Source organism: Cherax quadricarinatus, unplaced genomic scaffold (assembly GCF_038502225.1).
Source record: "Cherax quadricarinatus isolate ZL_2023a unplaced genomic scaffold, ASM3850222v1 Contig53, whole genome shotgun sequence".
NCBI lineage: Eukaryota > Metazoa > Arthropoda > Malacostraca > Decapoda > Parastacidae > Cherax > Cherax quadricarinatus.
The window spans coordinates 366,427-385,872 of NW_027195079.1; the positions used below are offsets into that span (position 1 = coordinate 366,427).

General features: G+C 38.8%; 1 protein-coding gene across 3 annotated transcripts in view; it reads right to left on the minus strand.

The window, feature by feature from the left end:
* LOC128697884 (zinc finger protein 551-like) overlaps positions 1 to 19,446 on the minus strand; it is a 103,638-nt gene that overhangs the window by 68,440 nt on the left and 15,752 nt on the right. The window contains exon 1 of one of the 3 annotated variants that reach the window (XM_070079949.1): positions 11,765 to 11,928. The exons of the other annotated variants lie outside the window; for them this stretch is intronic. The gene's annotated coding sequence lies outside the window, so the exon portion shown is untranslated. Of the gene's footprint in view, positions 1 to 11,764; positions 11,929 to 19,446 lie in introns of those variants that run through there. 3 annotated transcript variants of the gene reach the window in all.

The following is a 19,446-nucleotide window of genomic DNA, read 5'->3' on the forward strand; positions in this document are numbered from 1 at the left end:
GAGGGACCCTGAAAGGGTTAACCCTTTGGGGGTCGACAGGTCCTCTCAGAGACTTGTTCTCAGGGTCGGCCAAATTTCCAAAAAAAAAAAAAAAAATATTTTTTCTTATGAAAGGATAGAGAATCTTTTCCCAATCATAATGACACCAAAAGTATGAAATTTGATGGAGAGCTTACGGAATTATGCTCTCGCGAAGTTAGCGGTCTCGACGATCTTTACGCATTGGCGATTTTGCCCACTTTGAGCCCTATTTTCGGCCAATTCCAATGTACTAGTCGACAAAAATCAAAACTATTTTGCTAAAACTCCATTTTTTCTATCGAATGAGTACAAGAAACCACCCATTTACCGATTTCAACTATCCTATAAAGTGGTCAGAATTTAGCAATTTTGCCAATTTCACACAAATTTCAAAAGACCCCAATTTCCGAATAGGATCCAGAATAAACAAGAAAGACATTCCTGGCACTAAAATAACAAGTTCTCTGTTCGTTAGTCAAATCCCCAGGCCCCTCTTATATTTCTTTGGCTTTCCACTTTGAATTTTTATTCTTACAAAAAATAGAAGATTTGCTGTTATGCAGACTACTGCATTAGTGTAGAAATGGTATAAATAATATCAGCACAATTGTGAAAGAATATTAGACTCACCAGTTGACGTGCAGTGGACGCTTGGCATGATTTGTTTACTTTTGAACTTTGATAAAAATCGAACATTTCTGCTACTTTGAGCTCAATTTCAAGGTACTTTTCATTGTAAAACCAGTCAAAATCATCTCAATTTCTGTAACATGTCTTCCATTCTATAAAATAAGACCAAGAAAACTAGAATACAACAATAAATACCATACGAAAATACAGTGCAAAGTCGCTGTTTTAATCCAAAAACACGGTCAAAGTTTTTTTTTTTCTCATTATGCACTGTGTGCTGCAGGATTTTTTTTATACTGCACACACTGACCACATAGACCCATTCTTACATATGTAGGCCTACCAGCTTCCTCTCACTAGATTTGAGGGCGCTAGAATTTAGGCATACTAGTACGTCAAAAGCCCTGGGTCGTAAGACGTACTAGTACGTCCGAAACCCTCAAAGGGTTAATCTGTTCCAGGACCTTGGACTTATACCAAACAGGACGTATACCAAACAAATTTTCCCACAAGAAATATAGGGAATACAATTAATCCATTCCCATGGAAAAAAAATCCTATTGTTATTGGTATATTATTGGTATAGTTTAAACACTCCTTAATACTAAAATATGTAATTTAACCCTTTCACTGCTTCAGCCGTATATATACGTCTTACAAGCCAATGTTTCCTACGTATAATACGCGTAAATTTTAGCGGCTTCAAATCAAGCGAGAGAAAGCTGGTAGGACTATATGTGAGAGAATGGGTCTGCACCCTCTGTGAAAAAAATCGGGGACTTAGTGGTGCATTGTGGGAACGCCATCTTGGTAGTCCTTGTTCACCATGCCTCAAGGTAAGAAGTACCTTACTCCTTGCCGAATTGGAGGTCTTCTGTTCCCAATCGATAGTTCTAACATCGATGGAAGTGCCAGTGAAAGTGAATTCCATGGTTTTCAGGAGGGTGTGACCAAAAGCAGTGACCAAGATAACGTAATTAGTGATGAAAACATATATGACCCACAACCTTCCACCTCTGTTGCTGGGCTGTCTCATTCATGTTCACCTGTACCAGGACAAAAAAGAAAACTATTTTCCTGTGTACAGGACTTGGATGTGAGCAGTGAAAGTAATAGTGATTTCCAAGTTATTGAAAGCAGCTCGAGTTGCAACACTGAGGGAAAATACTCTCCAGTGAAGTGGCAGTATGTACGACGCAGCATGCATTCTGGTAGTGTGCCATATGCCATTCCAAGGAAAACTAGTAAATCTCGGAGTACATCCCATGGCCCTACACCATGACCTGAGAGTGAAGATGACAATGATATTGTTACAATGGGGATACGTAATGTGCGTAGGGCAGCAGGTGGAGGTGGTGGTGGTGGTGTTGGTGGTGGCATGAATCGAGGCACCAGCAGCAGGCCACGCTGCTACCCACACTGCTAACTCAGCACAGCCACAACCAGCCTCAACCACTCCACACCCCCACAACCTCCACAACCACAACCACCTTTCAATATCCAGTACCCACCAGCAGACTGCAACTGGGATTGGCAGGAAGGTGCCAATTTTGTTCCCAGTCCCCATGACTTTGATGAAACACAAAGTGGAATATAGCCATCATGTACACTTGGGAACAATGCTACTGAACTGGAATGCTTTCAGTTATTCTTTGATGAACCCCTTGTTGCGTCCTCTGATTGGACCTAAGTTTTATAATTAATATTGTGTGCACATATTTTGCTATTCACTTAATACTATATCACTGATGGCACTATTATTAGCTAAAATAATGTCTATTGTGATTTATAGCATTATCTGCCTTTATATTGTTAGCTATGTTGATAGGTAGGATGTTTATTTAAGTGATAGGCGCTACACTGAGTAGCAACCTGGTTCACTGTCGTTAGGTTGTTAGTGTCTGGCGGTCCCTCGCACCATCAATGTCACGAGGTATTGTAAGGCTTGGAGGAGTAGTCTCAAGTCAGTCCGGGCTTGTGTAGCCAAGGGAGCATACCTCATTCAGTTATTCATTGACCTCTCATAAGAGGCATGTCAAGTTCTCTCTTGTGGTCGTTTTCCTTTCATACTCAACTCCCTTTCTTAAGCTAGCGAATTAATCTTTCAGTTGACTGAACAAGCACTGTTGACCTTGTGGGTTAATTTGTGGTCTATGCTATTCTAAGTCATGCTGGATGGGAATGAGACTAAGTCCGTCACTTATGAGTTCTGGTATACTCTGAATTGATAGTTCAGCTAAGTCTTTATAAGCATTGTAAGTTACTTTGTGGATAAGTCTTAATAACCATTATAGGTGCATATTATTGGTAAACTTAGTACAAAGCTCGACCTCAAGAGGTTCATTTATTCATATCAATGTACTGGCACGTACCAAGAGAAATGTAAGAGTTAAACTCCTTATTTTATGTTAATCCTAACATTATATCATACATTAAGCTAAAACTCTACTAGTAAAGATTCTAAGTTTTAGTTATTTGTTTCGTAATCCTGAATTCTTATTAAAAGTTATCGTTACAAGACCGTAAACAGGCCATATGTTCAACAAGAATGCTACCTTAACACTCTACCATACCATTGGAGAAGGTTAAGAAAACGAGTTTTGTAACACCCCTGATGGACATTATTGTTAGGCAAAGTAACACATATACAGTGGACCCCCGGTATTCAATGGCATCGGTATTCGATAAATCCGGTATTTTACGCATTATATCGCAAACAATTTTCCTCGGTATTCAATACGATTCGCATGAGACCTGTCCACGTGTGGCCTGAACTGCCCCATGTGTGCCAGTGTTTACAAGCCAGCCAGTGTGCATGCATCTAAGGATACATTCGGTACATTCCATATATCACTGTGTTTGGCGCTTGTTTCTGCAAAATAAGTCACCATGGGCCCCAAGAAAGCTTCTAGTGCCAACCCTGTGGTAAAAAGGGTGAGAACTAGTATGGAAATTAAGAAAGATTTTGAAGGGTTTGGGGCTAACCCTGAGAAGCCTATACCAATTGTGGAATCCATTGTGCCTACTTTAAAAATAAAGGAAATGTGTGCACAGTGGGTTGATGTGCAAACCTTTATGGATGAAAATCACCCTAACACAGCTATTGCAAGCCGTGCTGGTGACTATTACAGTGACAATGTTGTGGCCCATTTTAGACAAATCGTAAAGGAACGGGAGGTACAGAGCTCTATGGACAGATTTGTTGTGCGACAGAGGTCCAGTGACTCTCAAGCTGGTTCTAGTGGCATTAAAAGAAGAAGGGAAGTAACCCCGGAAAAGGACTTGCTACCTCAAGTCCTAATGGAAGGGGATTCCCCTAGTAAACACTAACACCTCTCCCCTTCTCCCATCCCATCAATCATCACCAGATCTTCATTAAAGGTAAGTGTCAATTATTTTATTGTTATTGTAATTATTCTATTGCATTAAACTTAATATTTCATGTAGTAAAATTTTTTTTTTTCATACTTTTGGGTGTCTTGCACAGATTAATTTGATTTCCATTATTTCTTATGAGGAAAATTGATTCGGTTTTCGATATTATCGGTATTCGATGAGCTCTCAGGAACAGATTAATATCGAATACCGGGGGTCCACTGTACTTCAAATACAGCATGGCAAACACAATTGTTTCACCAAGATCATGGCTACACAAGTGGAAAAACACAACTGTAGTAGAAATGTATCTGTTCTTTGCAACAATAATGCTTATGCCGCATGTGCATAAGTACACTGTCACATCATACTGGTCGACGGAATGCCTGATTTCAACCCCAGGTTTTAGTGATATTATACCAGTGAATAGATTTATGCTACTGTTACATATGCTACACTTCTCAGACAAAACAACGCCTGACAGAAGCAGCAGGTTATATAAGATCAGGAATGTGTTAATGTACCTGAAACAAAAGTGCTGTATGTATTTTTATCCCTTCAGGAAGCTTGTTATTGATGAGTTTTTGATTTTGTTCAAAGGCAGACTGGTGTTCGAGCAGTATATACCAAGCAAGAGGAAATGCTTTGGTATAAAGTTATTTGTACTGTGTGATTGCAAAAGTGATCTGGTTTTGGATATAATTGTGTACACTGGCAGTAATACATTGACAGATAGTTGAAGTTATTGGGTATCTCTAGTGATGTGGGTAGAACAATGATGGAACCATATCTTGGTAAGGGGTATATATTACAGTGGAACTTCCACTTGCGAGCGCATCCACGTACGAGTTTTTCCAAATATGAGCAGCCGATGGGTTGATTTTTTGCTTCCATACGCAAGCAAAATTTCCATAAGTGAGCAGACCTCAAGGCAGGTTCCTTGATGCTGGTGACGGACTCTTGCTCTTGATCTAGGGAACAGTATCTCATTTGTTTGTTGGACTATCTTATTGAAACTTGGGCAATGTATGAGGGAAGGATACTTCTTAACGTACACCAAAAATGAAAGAAATTGGAGCATAAATAATAGAGTTCACTTCTCAGCAATTAGCTGTCCCTTAGCAGTATTTTCATATGGATTTTATGGTTGCATTCTCGTTTTTTGGTCTCATTTGATAGAATGGAAGATGTATTACAGAAATAGATATGATTTTGATTGCTTTCACAACGAAAAGTACCTCGAAATTGAGCTCAACGAGGGAGAAATGTTCGTTTGCTTGACTATGTTCAGGAGAAAACAAATGACGTCACTGTCCATTCCAATATGCAGTCATGAATGGTTGACATTATTTATACAATAATTGCAATAAGGCATAACAGTAAATCTTATATTTTTTGGGTGAATAAAAATTACAAATTATTTATATTATAAAAAACAATAGTAATAATAGTAGTAATAATAATAATAATAATAATAATAATAATAATAATAATAATAATAATAATAATCATAGAATTGATGACTGGAAAAGGGTGAGTGGTGCACTTAGGAGTCTGTGGATACAAAGAACTTTGTCCTTGGAGGCAAAGAGGGGAATGTATGAGAGTATAGTTTTACCAACGCTCTTATATGGGTGTGAAGCATGGGTGATGAATGTTGCAGCGAGGAGAAGGCTGGAGGCAGTGGAGATGTCATGTCTGAGGGCAATGTGTGGTGTGAATGTAATGCAGAGAATTCGTAGTTTGGAAGTTAGGAGGAGGTGCGGGATTACCAAAACTGTTGTCCAGAGGGCTGAGGAAGGGTTGTTGAGGTGGTTCGGACATGTAGAGAGAATGGAGCAAAACAGAATGACTTCAAGAGTGTATCAGTCTGTAGAGGAAGGAAGGCGGGGTAGGGGTCGGCCTAGGAAAGGTTGGAGGGAGCGGGTAACGGAGGTTTTGTGTGTGAGGGGCTTGGACTTCCAGCAGGCATGCGTGAGCGTGTTTGATAGGAGTGAATGGAGATAAATGTTTTTAATACTTGACGTGCTGTTGGAATGTGAGCAAAGTAACATTTATGAAGGGGTTCAGGGAAACCGGCAGGCCAGACTTGAGTCCTGGAGATGGGAAGTACAGTGCCTGCACTCTGAAGGAGGGGTGTTAATGTTGCAGTTTAAAAACTGTAGTGTAAAGCACACTTCTGGCAAGACAGTGATGGAGTGAATGATGGTGAAAGTTTTTTTTTTTCGGGCCACCCTGCCTTGGTGGGAATTGGCCAGTGTGTTAATAAATAAAAAATACTAATAATAATAATAATAATAATAATAATAATAATATATATAATAATAATACACATAATAATAACAGTATAACTTCTTCTTCTGATGACCAGAGCTTTGGTAAGATGGGTAAGGAAGAAGGATGGGTAAGGATGGAAATATTGGAAAAGGGTGGGAGGGGGGGGAGAGGTAGGATATAAAAGGTAAGTGGCCCAACCACTTTGGTGTAATTTAAAAAGTGTATGTGAATTGATAAGATATTCTTTAAGGGGTATAATACTAACCCATCAGAGTCACATAGATATAATAGGTATATAAGTACATGACTCTGAATTGGTAGTAGTTATACAAGTTGCAATTGCTTTTTTTTTTTTTTTTTTTTTTTTTTTTTTTTTTTTTTTTTTTTTTTTTTTTTTTTATCATCGAGATTGCACAACGGATATTTATACGACAAGAAAGGCAATAATTTTCTGGCCAGTTTATAAGTTCGTGACAATAGCTTCTTAATGGTGGTGTCCAACAATAGTCAATAGCATAATTTTACATTAGAAAGTTATTTAAGATGTCTCCCTAATTGGGGGCGATGATTTTCTCAGTATACATAGAAGGGTTCTGGTGGTATCCAATCTTCTTCATCAGGTAAGTTGCTCAAAATCATGGGTCGAGGGTAATCATCTTTATGAATAAAACGACGAACCCTCTGTGGGAGAGTCATTCTTTGAGTCCTGTGAGGCGGAGTATTGATGGTGTAATCGGTGGTATTTATCGCTTGTATAGGATGTTCTCTATCTGGCATGTATAGTTCTTGCATTGTATAAAGTTGTTTCTTTTTTAGGGTGTCAAGGCGTACATTTATGGCAGTAATATCTTGTTGTGTGTGTAAATCTGCCATTTTAACTCTGTCTCTCCTCCTGGTATCGGTAATAAAGCGAAGAGCTCTATTCTGGACCCTTTGTAACCGTAGCATGTTGGTCTTTGTTGTTAATGACATTGGGACACAAGGGTATTCGAGTATAGGTCTTATTATCATTTTATACAGATGTTTTTTGACATGTTGAGGGGCTTGATTGAATCGAAAGAGTCTGCTAAGACCGGCTTTGGCTGTGTTGATCTTTTTAGTTACATGAGATGTTGAGTGGAGCAGCCTGTCTATTTCATATCCCAAGATCTTGTTAGGGTTTCTAATGGCTACAGGTGTACCTCTGATGGAGATACCCCCTTTATCTTCGATGGTTGATGCAAAACATCCTATCGTGCTAACAAGGACCTTGTCAGGATTAGTCGTAATTCTCCATTTCTTCTCCCAATTAGATGTTCGACGAAGTTCAATATTCATTTTTTCTATGACTCTCTCATACTTGTATTTTCCTGTTACTGGAGTTGATGAGACGACATGAATAACATCATCTGCAAACTGTGTCACAATTGTGTCATTAAACTCTGGTTGAGGAAGGTCATTCACATAAATGTTAAACAGAAGTGGACTGAGACAAGAACCTTGTGGGACACCAGCCGTCGGTATAAAAGGTTCTGTCGACTTGCCATGAAAGGTGGGAATGATTTTTCTTTGAGTTAAGAAATTATAAATTACTCTGAGAAAAGTCCAGTTATGGTCTGGTAGGTCAATGAGTTTGTATATAAGGCCATCATGCCATAAGCTATCAAAAGCTTTATGAACATCTCTGGTGGCAATTAAGGCAAGATTGCCCTGCTGTTTTAGACTTGCTACAGTGTCAAAAATAACATTTATTGCATGATTGGTACCTCTATGTGTTCTAAAGCCAAATTGTTTTTCAGTAAACAAGTGATTAAACTCCATATAGTAATTCAATCTGTTGGAAATGACTTTCTCAAGAACTTTTCCAGTGACTTCAAGTAAAGATATAGGTCTATAGTTCCCAGGTTGGTGGATGTCTTTATTGGGCTTAGCAAGAAAGATCATCCTAGCAGTCTTAAAAACAACTGGAAAATGTCCTGAGGCCAAGATGGCATTAAAGATATTTACCAAGGACTGTTTGCAATTTCTAGGTAGGTACTTTATTTGTTTCATTGTTATTCCAGAGAGGCCAGGGGCTCTATTTCTCATTCTTCCAATAACCTGACTTATCTCTAGTAATGTAATAGGTCTAGTAAGCGGGTGGGTATCTTCAAGAGTTGAAGTATCGATGGTAGGTAGTGGTTGTAGATCATCCAAGTTCTCATCTCTCCATTCATTTACTAACTGATAATGATTATTATTAAATTGACGACTGTTATTGTGAGAGAGAATTTTCTCCCATACATCACCCATCAAATTAGCCTGGTCCTGTGGATCGTCAAGTTTAATTTCAACATCTTCATCATCCTCATCAGTGAAGGTATGAACTAGGTAGTTAGGAGCCTTGTGCTTTGCCCCTAAAAGTTGTCGGATCTTACTCCAAAATTTTGCTGGTTCACGTTTATATTGATTAGCTTGAAGAACTAGAAATTTCCATATGTCTCGTTTGTGTTGACTAATCATGTTAATTAATTCGTGCCTTAATCGGTGCAGTGTAGCTGCTGGTGGTTGTCGCGTTTGAAGATGCCTTCGACATTCTGCTTGATAATTTCTTAAAGTGTCTCTAATTTCTCTAGTAGGTTTATATTGTTGGTATATCTTTGTGGAAGCTAATTGGCAAGTTGCATTGGTAGCTTCAATTATTCGATTGTGCAGGGACCTGATTGCATCATCAATTGCACTGGAAGGTAGATTTTCCAAAGACACAATTTCATCCTCACCCAGATATGCCCTGAAGGGGTCAAATCCTAGGGTGTTAAGATTGGGTTTAGGAGTTACAGGTATTCTAAATGGAGAAGTTTGTAGTTGTATTATAACAGGGATATGGTCAGATCCTACATTTCCACCAGGAGATATACGACAGTGAAAGATGTCACAGTCTCTGTTTGTCAGTACTATATCTGGTGTTCCTGGATGAGGTCCAATGTACGATTTGAAGAATGGGCCTTGAAATGACAAGTTTCTAGCTGTCATGATATTAAAGAGTTGTTTTCCTTTTAAGTCACCCAGTGGAATACCAGCTCCACAGTTGAAGAGGGCAGGGTGATGAGCATTAAAATCTCCAGCTAGAATTGTTGGAATATTTCTGCTTAATATCCTATGTAGAGGAATTGACTCTATATATGGCTGTCTCGGGGGAAAATATCCAGTTCCTATCACTAGTTGTCCATGCGACGTTGTTAGTTCTATTGCAAGAATGTTATCTTCATCCACATGAATATTTTTAAATGTATATCCTAATTTAACCAAGATGGCTACACCACTAAAGGGTCCTCTCGATTTCTCCACAGTACAGTATCCACGTAATTTAATATGTTGATCAACTCTTGCAGCTGTCTCGTTCAAAAGTATAACATCGGGATTGTAGTTATGTAGTTCAACCTCAAGAAGGTAACGGTTATTAAAGAAATGTTGAACATTAAGTTGGAAAATTGTAATCCCCATTATTTCTTTTTCTTCGCTCGTACACTGCGTTCTGAACGCCTGCAAGTAATGTCATGTGTTGTATCTACACTATCCCTGCTGGACTCGTCAAGGGGAGGAGGGAACTTTTGCGTGGATGCTTGTGTATTAAAAATGCCATCATCTTCACTAGAGGCAGTAATATTAACAGACTCATTAGAATCGTTAGAGTCGTTAGAGTCATCATCATAAAACTGAGGAATGCTATTCTCAGTTTCAGGAAGCAGAGGCTCGTGAGAGTTAATGGGAGACTGTGTAGGCTCCAAGGGAATATTAGATAGGCAAGGTGAGTTACCTTGGGAAAGTTCCTGTTCAACAGGATCAGCTACAATAGCGGGAGAGTAGGCACCACTTTCTGGGGCATTGTTATGTTCAGGTGTTGACTTATCGGGTTGAGAGGAGTTGACAACCTGGGTTTGCGAGGAGGGCGATCCCTGGGCCAGGGATGACTTAGGCTTATTTTTAGATGTAGAGTATGGTACATACTTCTTGTTATGAGAAGGCTGGGTCATAATAGCCTTCACATTTTCAGGGATAGTGATGGGAGTGATCCCATTAGCCATTAACAGATCATTTAAAACCTGAGAGCAGAGTTGAATGTCACCACCTGCTATGTCTTTGGCCATCAAGTACATTAGTTGTGCTCTCGTTATATCCCCGTCTGTGGATACCTGAGACATATGAGATGCGACTGAACCTTGTTGTTGTGTCTGTTGTAAGTGAGGGTTAGATTGGGGCGCTCCAAGAGGGGCAGAATTCCAAACATTGGAACCATTGGTAGAGACCTGAGGAGTCCCACTTGATCCAGGCAGAGCTGGGAAGGAAGTTTGGGACATGGTTGGCGGTGCCTGGGGAGTGGTCTTCTTAGAAGTGGATAGTTTCTTGGCGTCAAGAATTTTCTGCATTTCCTTTTTTCTTTCAGGACAAATAGCAGAAACAGCATGATGTTTTCCATTACAGAGGACACATTTAGGTGTATTTTTATTGGTACAATCACGATACGAATGTTGGCCAGAGCAAATGCTACAAATTTGCCCTTGTGTACTGCATTTGTTGTTGTTATGACCAAAGGCATAACACTTGAAACATTGTGTCACACTGACAAAGCGTTCCAGAGAAATTTGGTCAGGTGTACATCTGGTGCCAAAACATTTGAAGCCATTTTGACACACAAGTTTGGCCTCCTCAGGTGTCTCGAGTATTAATTTTAAAGTTACCTTATTGTTGTTGGGATTCGAGAATTTATGTGCTTCTACAGCCCTAAGGTCAGAATTCTCGGCATTAATGTTATCAACAATTTCATTAACAGTGCTGTGTTTCATAAAACTGTTGATTCTGGCCACAAACACAGTCCTCTGAGCTTGATAGCTGTCAGGTGCAACTGGGGTAACACCAGAAGTCTTCAGTTTATCCAAGACATCATGCTTTAGTAGTTGAAGTAACTCTTCTTCCGAAGAGAGGAGAAGTACTGCTCCAGCGTGGGTTTGAAAAACATCCACTGGAGCAACAGTTGAGTTGGAGCAAATACATTTGAGAATGTCTTTCATGGACATTTGATTTCCATCAATGCGTAATCTTACACGAATCCTCGCCATGATGCCTGGGAAGGAGCATCTGGCAGAGGAGTTGCTTAACAAAAAGGTATCTTTCCTTAATGTTAGCCTAACATCCTATTTCAGCTGACTTATGAAGGTCAGCCCCTAAGATAGCCTACCCTCGAGTAGTGAGGGGAAAGGGCCCAAGGCAAAGATCGGCTGGATTTTAAAAAACCACACGGGCTACCAGATGGTCAAAATGCCTTGTGTTAACTCGCCAAAGCGAAGTTGCCGAAAAAGAAGAAGATAGGACAGTCAGAAGGATAGCAATGTATGTAGTGTGTTAAGTGTGTGGGCCAGTGTTGATGTATGGGTGAGGGGAGGATGGGGAAGGATGGGGGGATGGGGATGAGAGGGGTGAACAAGCAAGCAAGTCACCGCCTTACCCTCTTGATGGGATGGGGCTCGAAGTGACTGCAAACAAGTCTCCTCTCAGCTCTGGTGAAGAACTACTCAGGATAACCCAAGTAAATTCTCGAGCAACAGTGTTCAGAGTTGCTCAGCTGAAGAGCAGGAACGACGACGTCTTCTCTCCACGGTGGCTGGGCTGCAACTCCATGGAGAGTTAGAGGTATTGAGAAGATGGAGGGAATATTTTGAGGAATTGTTAAATGTTGATGAAGATAGGGAAGCTGTGATTTCATGTATAGGGCAAGGAGGAATAACATCTTGTAAGAGTGAGGAAGAGCCAGTTGTGAGTGTGGGGGGAAGTTCGTGAGGCAGTAGGTAAAATGAAAGGGGGTAAGGCAGCCGGGATTGATGGGATAAAGATAGAAATGTTAAAAGCAGGTGGGGATATAGTTTTGGAGTGGTTGGTGTAATTATTTAATAAATGTATGGAAGAGGGTAAGGTACCTAGGGATTGGCAGAGAGCATGCATAGTTCCTTTGTATAAAGGCAAAGGGGATAAAAGAGAGTGCAAAAATTATAGGGGGATAAGTTTGTTGAGTATACCTGGTAAAGTGTATGGTAGAGTTATTATTGAAAGAATTAAGAGTAAGACGGAGAATAGGATAGCAGATGAACAAGGAGGCTTTAGGAAAGGTAGGGGGTGTGTGGACCAGGTGTTTACAGTGAAACACATAAGTGAACAGTATTTAGATAAGGCTAAAGAGGTCTTTGTGGCATTTATGGATTTGGAAAAGGCGTATGACAGGGTGGACAGGGGGGCAATGTGGCAGATGTTGCAGGTTTATGGTGTAGGAGGTAGGTTACTGAAAGCAGTGAAGAGTTTTTACGAGGATAGTGAGGCTCAAGTTAGAGTATGTAGGAAAGAGGGAAATTATTTCCCAGTAAAAGTAGGCCTTAGACAAGGATGTGTGATGTCACCGTGGTTGCTTAATATATTTATAGATGGGGTAGTAAGAGAAGTAAATGCGAGGGTCTTGGCAAGAGGCGTGGAGTTAAAAGATAAAGAATCACTCATAAAGTGGGAGTTGTCACAGTTGCTCTTTGCTGATGACACTGTGCTCTTGGGAGATTCTGAAGAGAAGTTGCAGAGATTGGTGGATGAATTTGGTAGGGTATGCTAAAGAAGAAAATTAAAAGTGAATACAGGAAAGAGTAAGGTTATGAGGATAACAAAAAGATTAGGTGATGAAAGATTGGATATCAGATTGGAGGGAGAGAGTATGGAGGAGGTGAATGTATTCAGATATTTGGGAGTGGACGTGTCAGCGGATGGGTCTATGAAAGATGAGGTGAATCATAGAATTGATGAGGGGAAAAGGGTGAGTGGTGCACTTAGGAGTCTGTGGAGACAAAGAACTTTGTCCTTGGAGGCAAAGAGGGGAATGTATGAGAGTATAGTTTTACCAATGCTCTTATATGGGTGTGAAGCATGGGTGATGAATGTTGCAGCGAGGAGAAGGCTGGAGGCAGTGGAGATGTCATGTCTGAGGGCAATGTGTGGTGTGAATATAATGCAGAGAATTCGTAGTTTGGAAGTTAGGAGGAGGTGTGGGATTACCAAAACTGTTGTCCAGAGGGCTGAGGAAGGGTTGTTGAGGTGGTTCAGACATGTAGAGAGAATGGAGTGAAACAGAATGACTTCAAGAGTGTATCAGTCTGTAGTGGAAGGAAGGCGGGGTAGGGGTCGGCCTAGGAAAGGTTGGAGGGAGGGGGTAAAGGAGGTTTTGTGTGCGAGGGGCTTGGACTTCCAGCAGGCATGCGTGAGCGTGTTTGATAGGAGTGAATGGAGACAAATGGTTTTTAATACTTGACGTGCTGTTGGAGTGTGAGCAAAGTAACATTTATGAAGGGGTTCAGGGAAACCGGCAGGCCGGACTTGAGTCCTGGAGATGGGAAGTACAGTGCCTGCACTCTGAAGGAGGGGTGTTAATGTTGCAGTTTAAAAACTGTAGTGTAAAGCACCCTTCTGGCAAGACAGTGATGGAGTGAATGATGGTGAAAGTTTTTCTTTTTCGGGTCACCCTGCCTTGGTAGGAATAGGACAGTGAGATAATAAAAAAAATAATAAAAAAAAATTCATTACCTGAGAATATAAAAGAAATACTGTCTGTTTATCAGTTCAAGACTCTTCTTAAAAACTACTTGCTCAACCACAACTAAATAAATACTGAATAACTGAATCTCATAAACGTATAACCTGCAACCCTATCATACTATGTTTTTTTAATTACATTACCCAATAGATTACCCCATTCTCTTGAATGTACAGTAACTCATCTAATGAAAATATGACCTGTTTCTGCACTACAAATCATTGATTTTACTCAATCTGATTCAATTATATTACACATTGTTATGCTACAAATTTGTACAACTTTAACCCTTAAACGGTCCAAATAGATCGACGTTCAAATCCGTAGTGCTCCAAAAGTAGATCTATGTATTTTTTACATATTTTCAAATATAATAAAAAAATGTAGATAAAAGTTTTTTATACATTTTCAAATGTAAAAAAAAAGATGATGAAAATTTTTTTATGTACTTTCAAATGTAGAAAAAACGTATATATATGTTTGAACCGTTTAAGGGTTAACCCTTTGACTGTCGCAAGCCCCTTTCTGGAATTGTCATTCTATGTCGCAAAATTTTTGGAAAAAAAAAAAATTATTTTTTCTTATGAAATGATAGAGAATCTTTTCTCAATGGCAATGACACCAAAAGTACGAAATTTGGTCGAAAACTCACGGAATTACGCTCCTGCGAAGTTAGCGTTCTCGGCGACATATATGCATCTGCGATTTTGCCGACTTTGAGCTCTGTTTTTGGCCAGTTCCGTTGTTCCAGTTGACCAAACTCATAACTATTTCTTTAGAACTCCATTTTTTCTATCAGTTAGGTACAAGAAACTGCCCATTTACTGATTTGAACTACCCAATAATGTGGTCAGAATTTGGCAATTTGGCCAATTTCACACAAATTAAAAAAGATGCCAATTTCAAAATAGGGTCCAGAATAAACAATATAGACTTTCTTGGCACTAAAATAACATATCCTCTGTTCATTAGTCACGTCTCTAGGTCCCTCTCATATTACTATTGCTTTCTATTTTGATTTTTTATTCATACAAAAAATACAAAATTTGTTATGCAGACTACTGCATTATTATAAAAATGGTATAAATAACATTAGTGCACTAGTGAAAGAATATTAGACTCCCCAGTTGACGTGTATTAGACGTGTGGTGTGATTTGCTTACTCCTGAACATTGGTAAAAATCAAACATTTCCGCTACTTTGAGCTCAATTTCAAGGTCATTTTTTTATCGTGAAACTAATCAAAATCATCTCTATTTCTATATGTTTCCCATTTTATCACATGAAAATACACCTCAAAGTCGGCATTTTAATCCAAAAAAAATTGTCAGGTTTTTTCTCATTATGCATTGCGTACTGCAGGATTATTTTTATGTGGTGCACACTGACCACACAGACCCATTCTCTCACATGTGGACCTAACAGCTTTCTCCTGCTTAATTTGAAGCCGCTAGAATTTATGCGTATTAATACGTCCGAAACACTGGCTCGTAAGACGTATATATACGACCAAGACAGTCAAAGGGTTAATGCTTCTTATTTGAAATACTCATTTGTACTTTATGTTGTAATTTGTTTACTGCAATTTTTACCACTGAATGTATCATTGCTTAGTTAAATTTAAGTTAATTTTAAGTTGCCCATAATGCTCTGCATACAAGAGGCTTTTGGCATGTACATCCAACTATTATATTTCTTTGTACACCTATGTATCATATCCAAATAAAAAATAAATAAATAAATAATAATATAATACATATAATAATAATACATATGTAATAATAATGTACTACATAATAACAAATTCCCACTCCCGCCAGCATAATCCACCAATTTTCAAAAGTCTGAATCTGCTCACCATTAATAACATTCATACTTATTCATGTACCTACTAAATACACAGAACAATACACGCAAATATAAACCCTACACTCAAACTTCTCCTCACCAACCTAAACAGGACACATGACCATAACACAAGACACAGATCTCTTTTTGATATACCTTGTGTCCATATCACACTGTGTAAAACTATATGCACATAAAGGGCCCCAAAATATGGAATTCATTACCAGAAGATAATAAAGTAACCCAGTCTGAAAATCAATTTAAGACTCTTCTCAAAAGCCACTTAATCACCCTAGACTAAACGCTAAATACTCAGTACACACTTACTCACCTATGTACTCCCACATTATAACTTCAACAATCACTCTGAACCTTTTATCCATTGTTGACAGGAATATAATTGAATCATTGTTTTTCACAAAAGCATTTTAGAATATAAATATGTACATCTTCGTATTATACAAATTTTGATTCATTTATAATTAATATTCTATTGTACAACTATGATATACTACTCCTTAGTATTAAGTAGACTGTAAGCCAATAATGTTAAGTTGGCCCATAATGCCAAGGCATAATAGAGGCTCTCTTTACATTGCAACCCACTATTGTATATACACAATCTCAATGTACTGTTTGCAAAGACATTAAATAAATAAATAAATAAATAAAATACTCCATTCTACTGAATGCTCAGCAACACAATAAATGACCATATGACCTGTCTTTGTAATACTCATTTGTGCTTAATTGTTATTTGTTTACAATAATGTTTTTACCACTGAATATATCATTGCTTAGTTAATCTTAAGTTAATTTTAAGCCAGCCCATAACGCTCTGCATACAAGGGGCTTTGGCATGTTGCACTGTAATAACTGTATTCCTTTGTACTTCACTGTATCATGTTCAAATTAATAAATAAATAAATATAATTATAATAATAGACAGCTTCAAAAGGCCATCACTAGATGGCAGTGTTTACCACAACAAAGAGGGAGCGGTTGTGGCTGCCTCCACCTGTTACATAATGATATATTTTATTCATTCTAGAGTATATACAGTGGACCCCCGCATAACGATTACCTCCGAATGTGACCAATTATGTAAGTGTATTTATGTAAATGCGTTTGTATGTGTATGTTTGGGGGTTTGAAATGGACTAATCTACTTCACAATATTTCTTATGGGAACAAATTCGGTCAGTACTGGCACCTGAACATACTTCTGGAGTGAAAAAATATCGTTAACCGGGGGTCCACTGTATCAGGTTTCTATGTTATTTATATTGTTTATTATTTGATATTAGATGAACTGTGATAGATAAATAAACCGTAGAGTTGATGACCGCAAAATATTCAAGGAGTATTTCGCCCTGTCTCCAGATAAACTCCTGTTGGCCGCCGCCACCGCCACACATATAATGAATTATTTTATTCATTCTAGAGTATATATCAGGTTTCTATGTTATTTATATTGTTTGTTATGTCATATTAGTTGAACTGTGATAGATAAATAAGCCGTATAGATGATATAAGCAAAATTATTCAAGAAGTGTTTTGTCGGGTCTCCAGACAAACTGTTGTCCGCTGCCGACACCGCCCATACCACTACAGGAATTACATATTTTATTCATTTTAGAGTATATCATGTTTCTATATTATTTATATTGTTTATTATGTCATATTAGATCAAGTGAGATAGATAAATAAGCTGTAAAGTTGATATTAGCAAAATTATTGAAGTACAGAATTCCAATGGAATGGATTAATTACATTTCAATTAATTTAAATGAGAAAAATTGACTCTGCAAACGAGCAAATCCAGTTGCGAGCAAGGTCATGGAGTGGATTAAACTTCCAAGTAGAGGTTCCACTGTACAGTGGACCCCCGGTATACGATATTAATCCGTTCCTGAGAGCTCATCGTATGCCAAAATTATCGGAAGGCGAATTAATTTTCCCCATAAGAAATAATGAAAATCAAATTAATCCATGCAAGACACCCAAAAGTACTATGAAGAAAAAAGTTTTACCACAAGTAATATTAAGTTTAATGCATTAATATTGTTTTCTAAGGCCTCAGAAAACAATATGAAGTTAAATGAAAACAAATTTCAATTGCTCCACTATGGAAAACTTGTCGAAATAAAAATTGGATTGGAGTATAAAACAAATTCCAACCACACAACAGAGCAAAAAACTAATGTGAAGGACCTGCAAGTGATAATATCAGCGAATCTCACTTCTGATTGATGACAACAATGTCTCTACCACATCTGACAGGAAAATGATAGGTTAGGTAATGAGAACCTTCAAAACTAGAAAGGCCAAGTCACTGATGATTCTCTTCAAACTGCTTGTTCTGAAAATGGTTGTTAGTGTACAGCAGTACTTTGTAAGCCAGAATACTGCTGTACACTAACAGCCAATTTCAAAGCAGGCAAAACTGCAGACCTGAAGAATGTAAAGAGAACTTTCACCAGACATATAAGCACAATAAAACACCTCATTTACTGGGAATGGCTGAAGTCCCTTGATCTTTACCCCTTGGAATGCAAGCAAGAAAGATACATCATAATATATACCTAGAAAATCCAAAAAAGGACTAGTACAATAAAATCACTCCATATGAAAGCAAAAGACTCAGCAGGTGTGTCATTAGTACACTAAGAGACAATACAGTGTCTGGGGCCCTGCCTCCCAGAATATATAAAGGATTACCAAGAGACCCCTGGTTGTCTTCAGGAGGAAGCTGGACAGGCACCTAAAGTCAGTACATGACAAGCCGGGATGTAGTTCATTTGACAGTTTGTGTGCAGCCAGTAGTAACAGCCTGGTTGATCAGGCCCTGATCCACTGCAAAGCCTGGTCATGGACCAGGCTGAAGGGGCAATGACCCCTCAGAACATGATCCAGGTAAGTACAGGTATTCATTAGTCTCTTCAACTTCAGATAGCTAGCTTGAAATATAGGTAAGATGGGTATATGAATGGATGTGGGTTGAACCAACCTAGCATGTGCCAATAGGCCCACTGTAGTGTTCCACGGTTTTGTTTTCTTAAACCAGCTGCTCGTCTTCACCTAGCACTAAATAGGTACCTGCTTGTTAGCTGACTGTAAGCCGAACATTAAAGTGGTATAAAATACCGACAGGTTGTTAGGTAAGACACACATGTCGAAGTAGATTTCAGGTCTGTACCATGATACCCGTGTGTCTTACCTGACAACCTGTCGGTACTTTATACCACTTTAATGTTCAATCTGTCAGACATTGCAACACAAGGGTATCTTGGAACAGACCTGAAATCTACTTCAACAACCTCTTCTAGTGAGAACGGCTGGATTTGAGAGGGACCTGACCTCCCAACATCTGCGTTCTACTAGTGACCTACGTCTCACCTCCTGGTGCTATATAAGGCTCCATCCTGTCACTTCAACTCCATATTGTTTCAGACTTTGGAACAATGCTCTTCTCCAGACTGAGGGACTGACCACCTCAAAACTTTAAGGGTGATGGACTGATTACATCGTCTTCAAGTCTCTTCTGCTTCTATCAACTTTTCTGTACTCGACTGAAGAAGCCTACTGTGTAGGCGAAACATTTCGAAATAAAGATACCTAACTGTTGCATATGTGTCTTACCTAATGACTGTAAGCCAATATGACAGTGTCTTTGCTGTGCTGTACTGGGTTACTAACCCACTGCATTAATAATT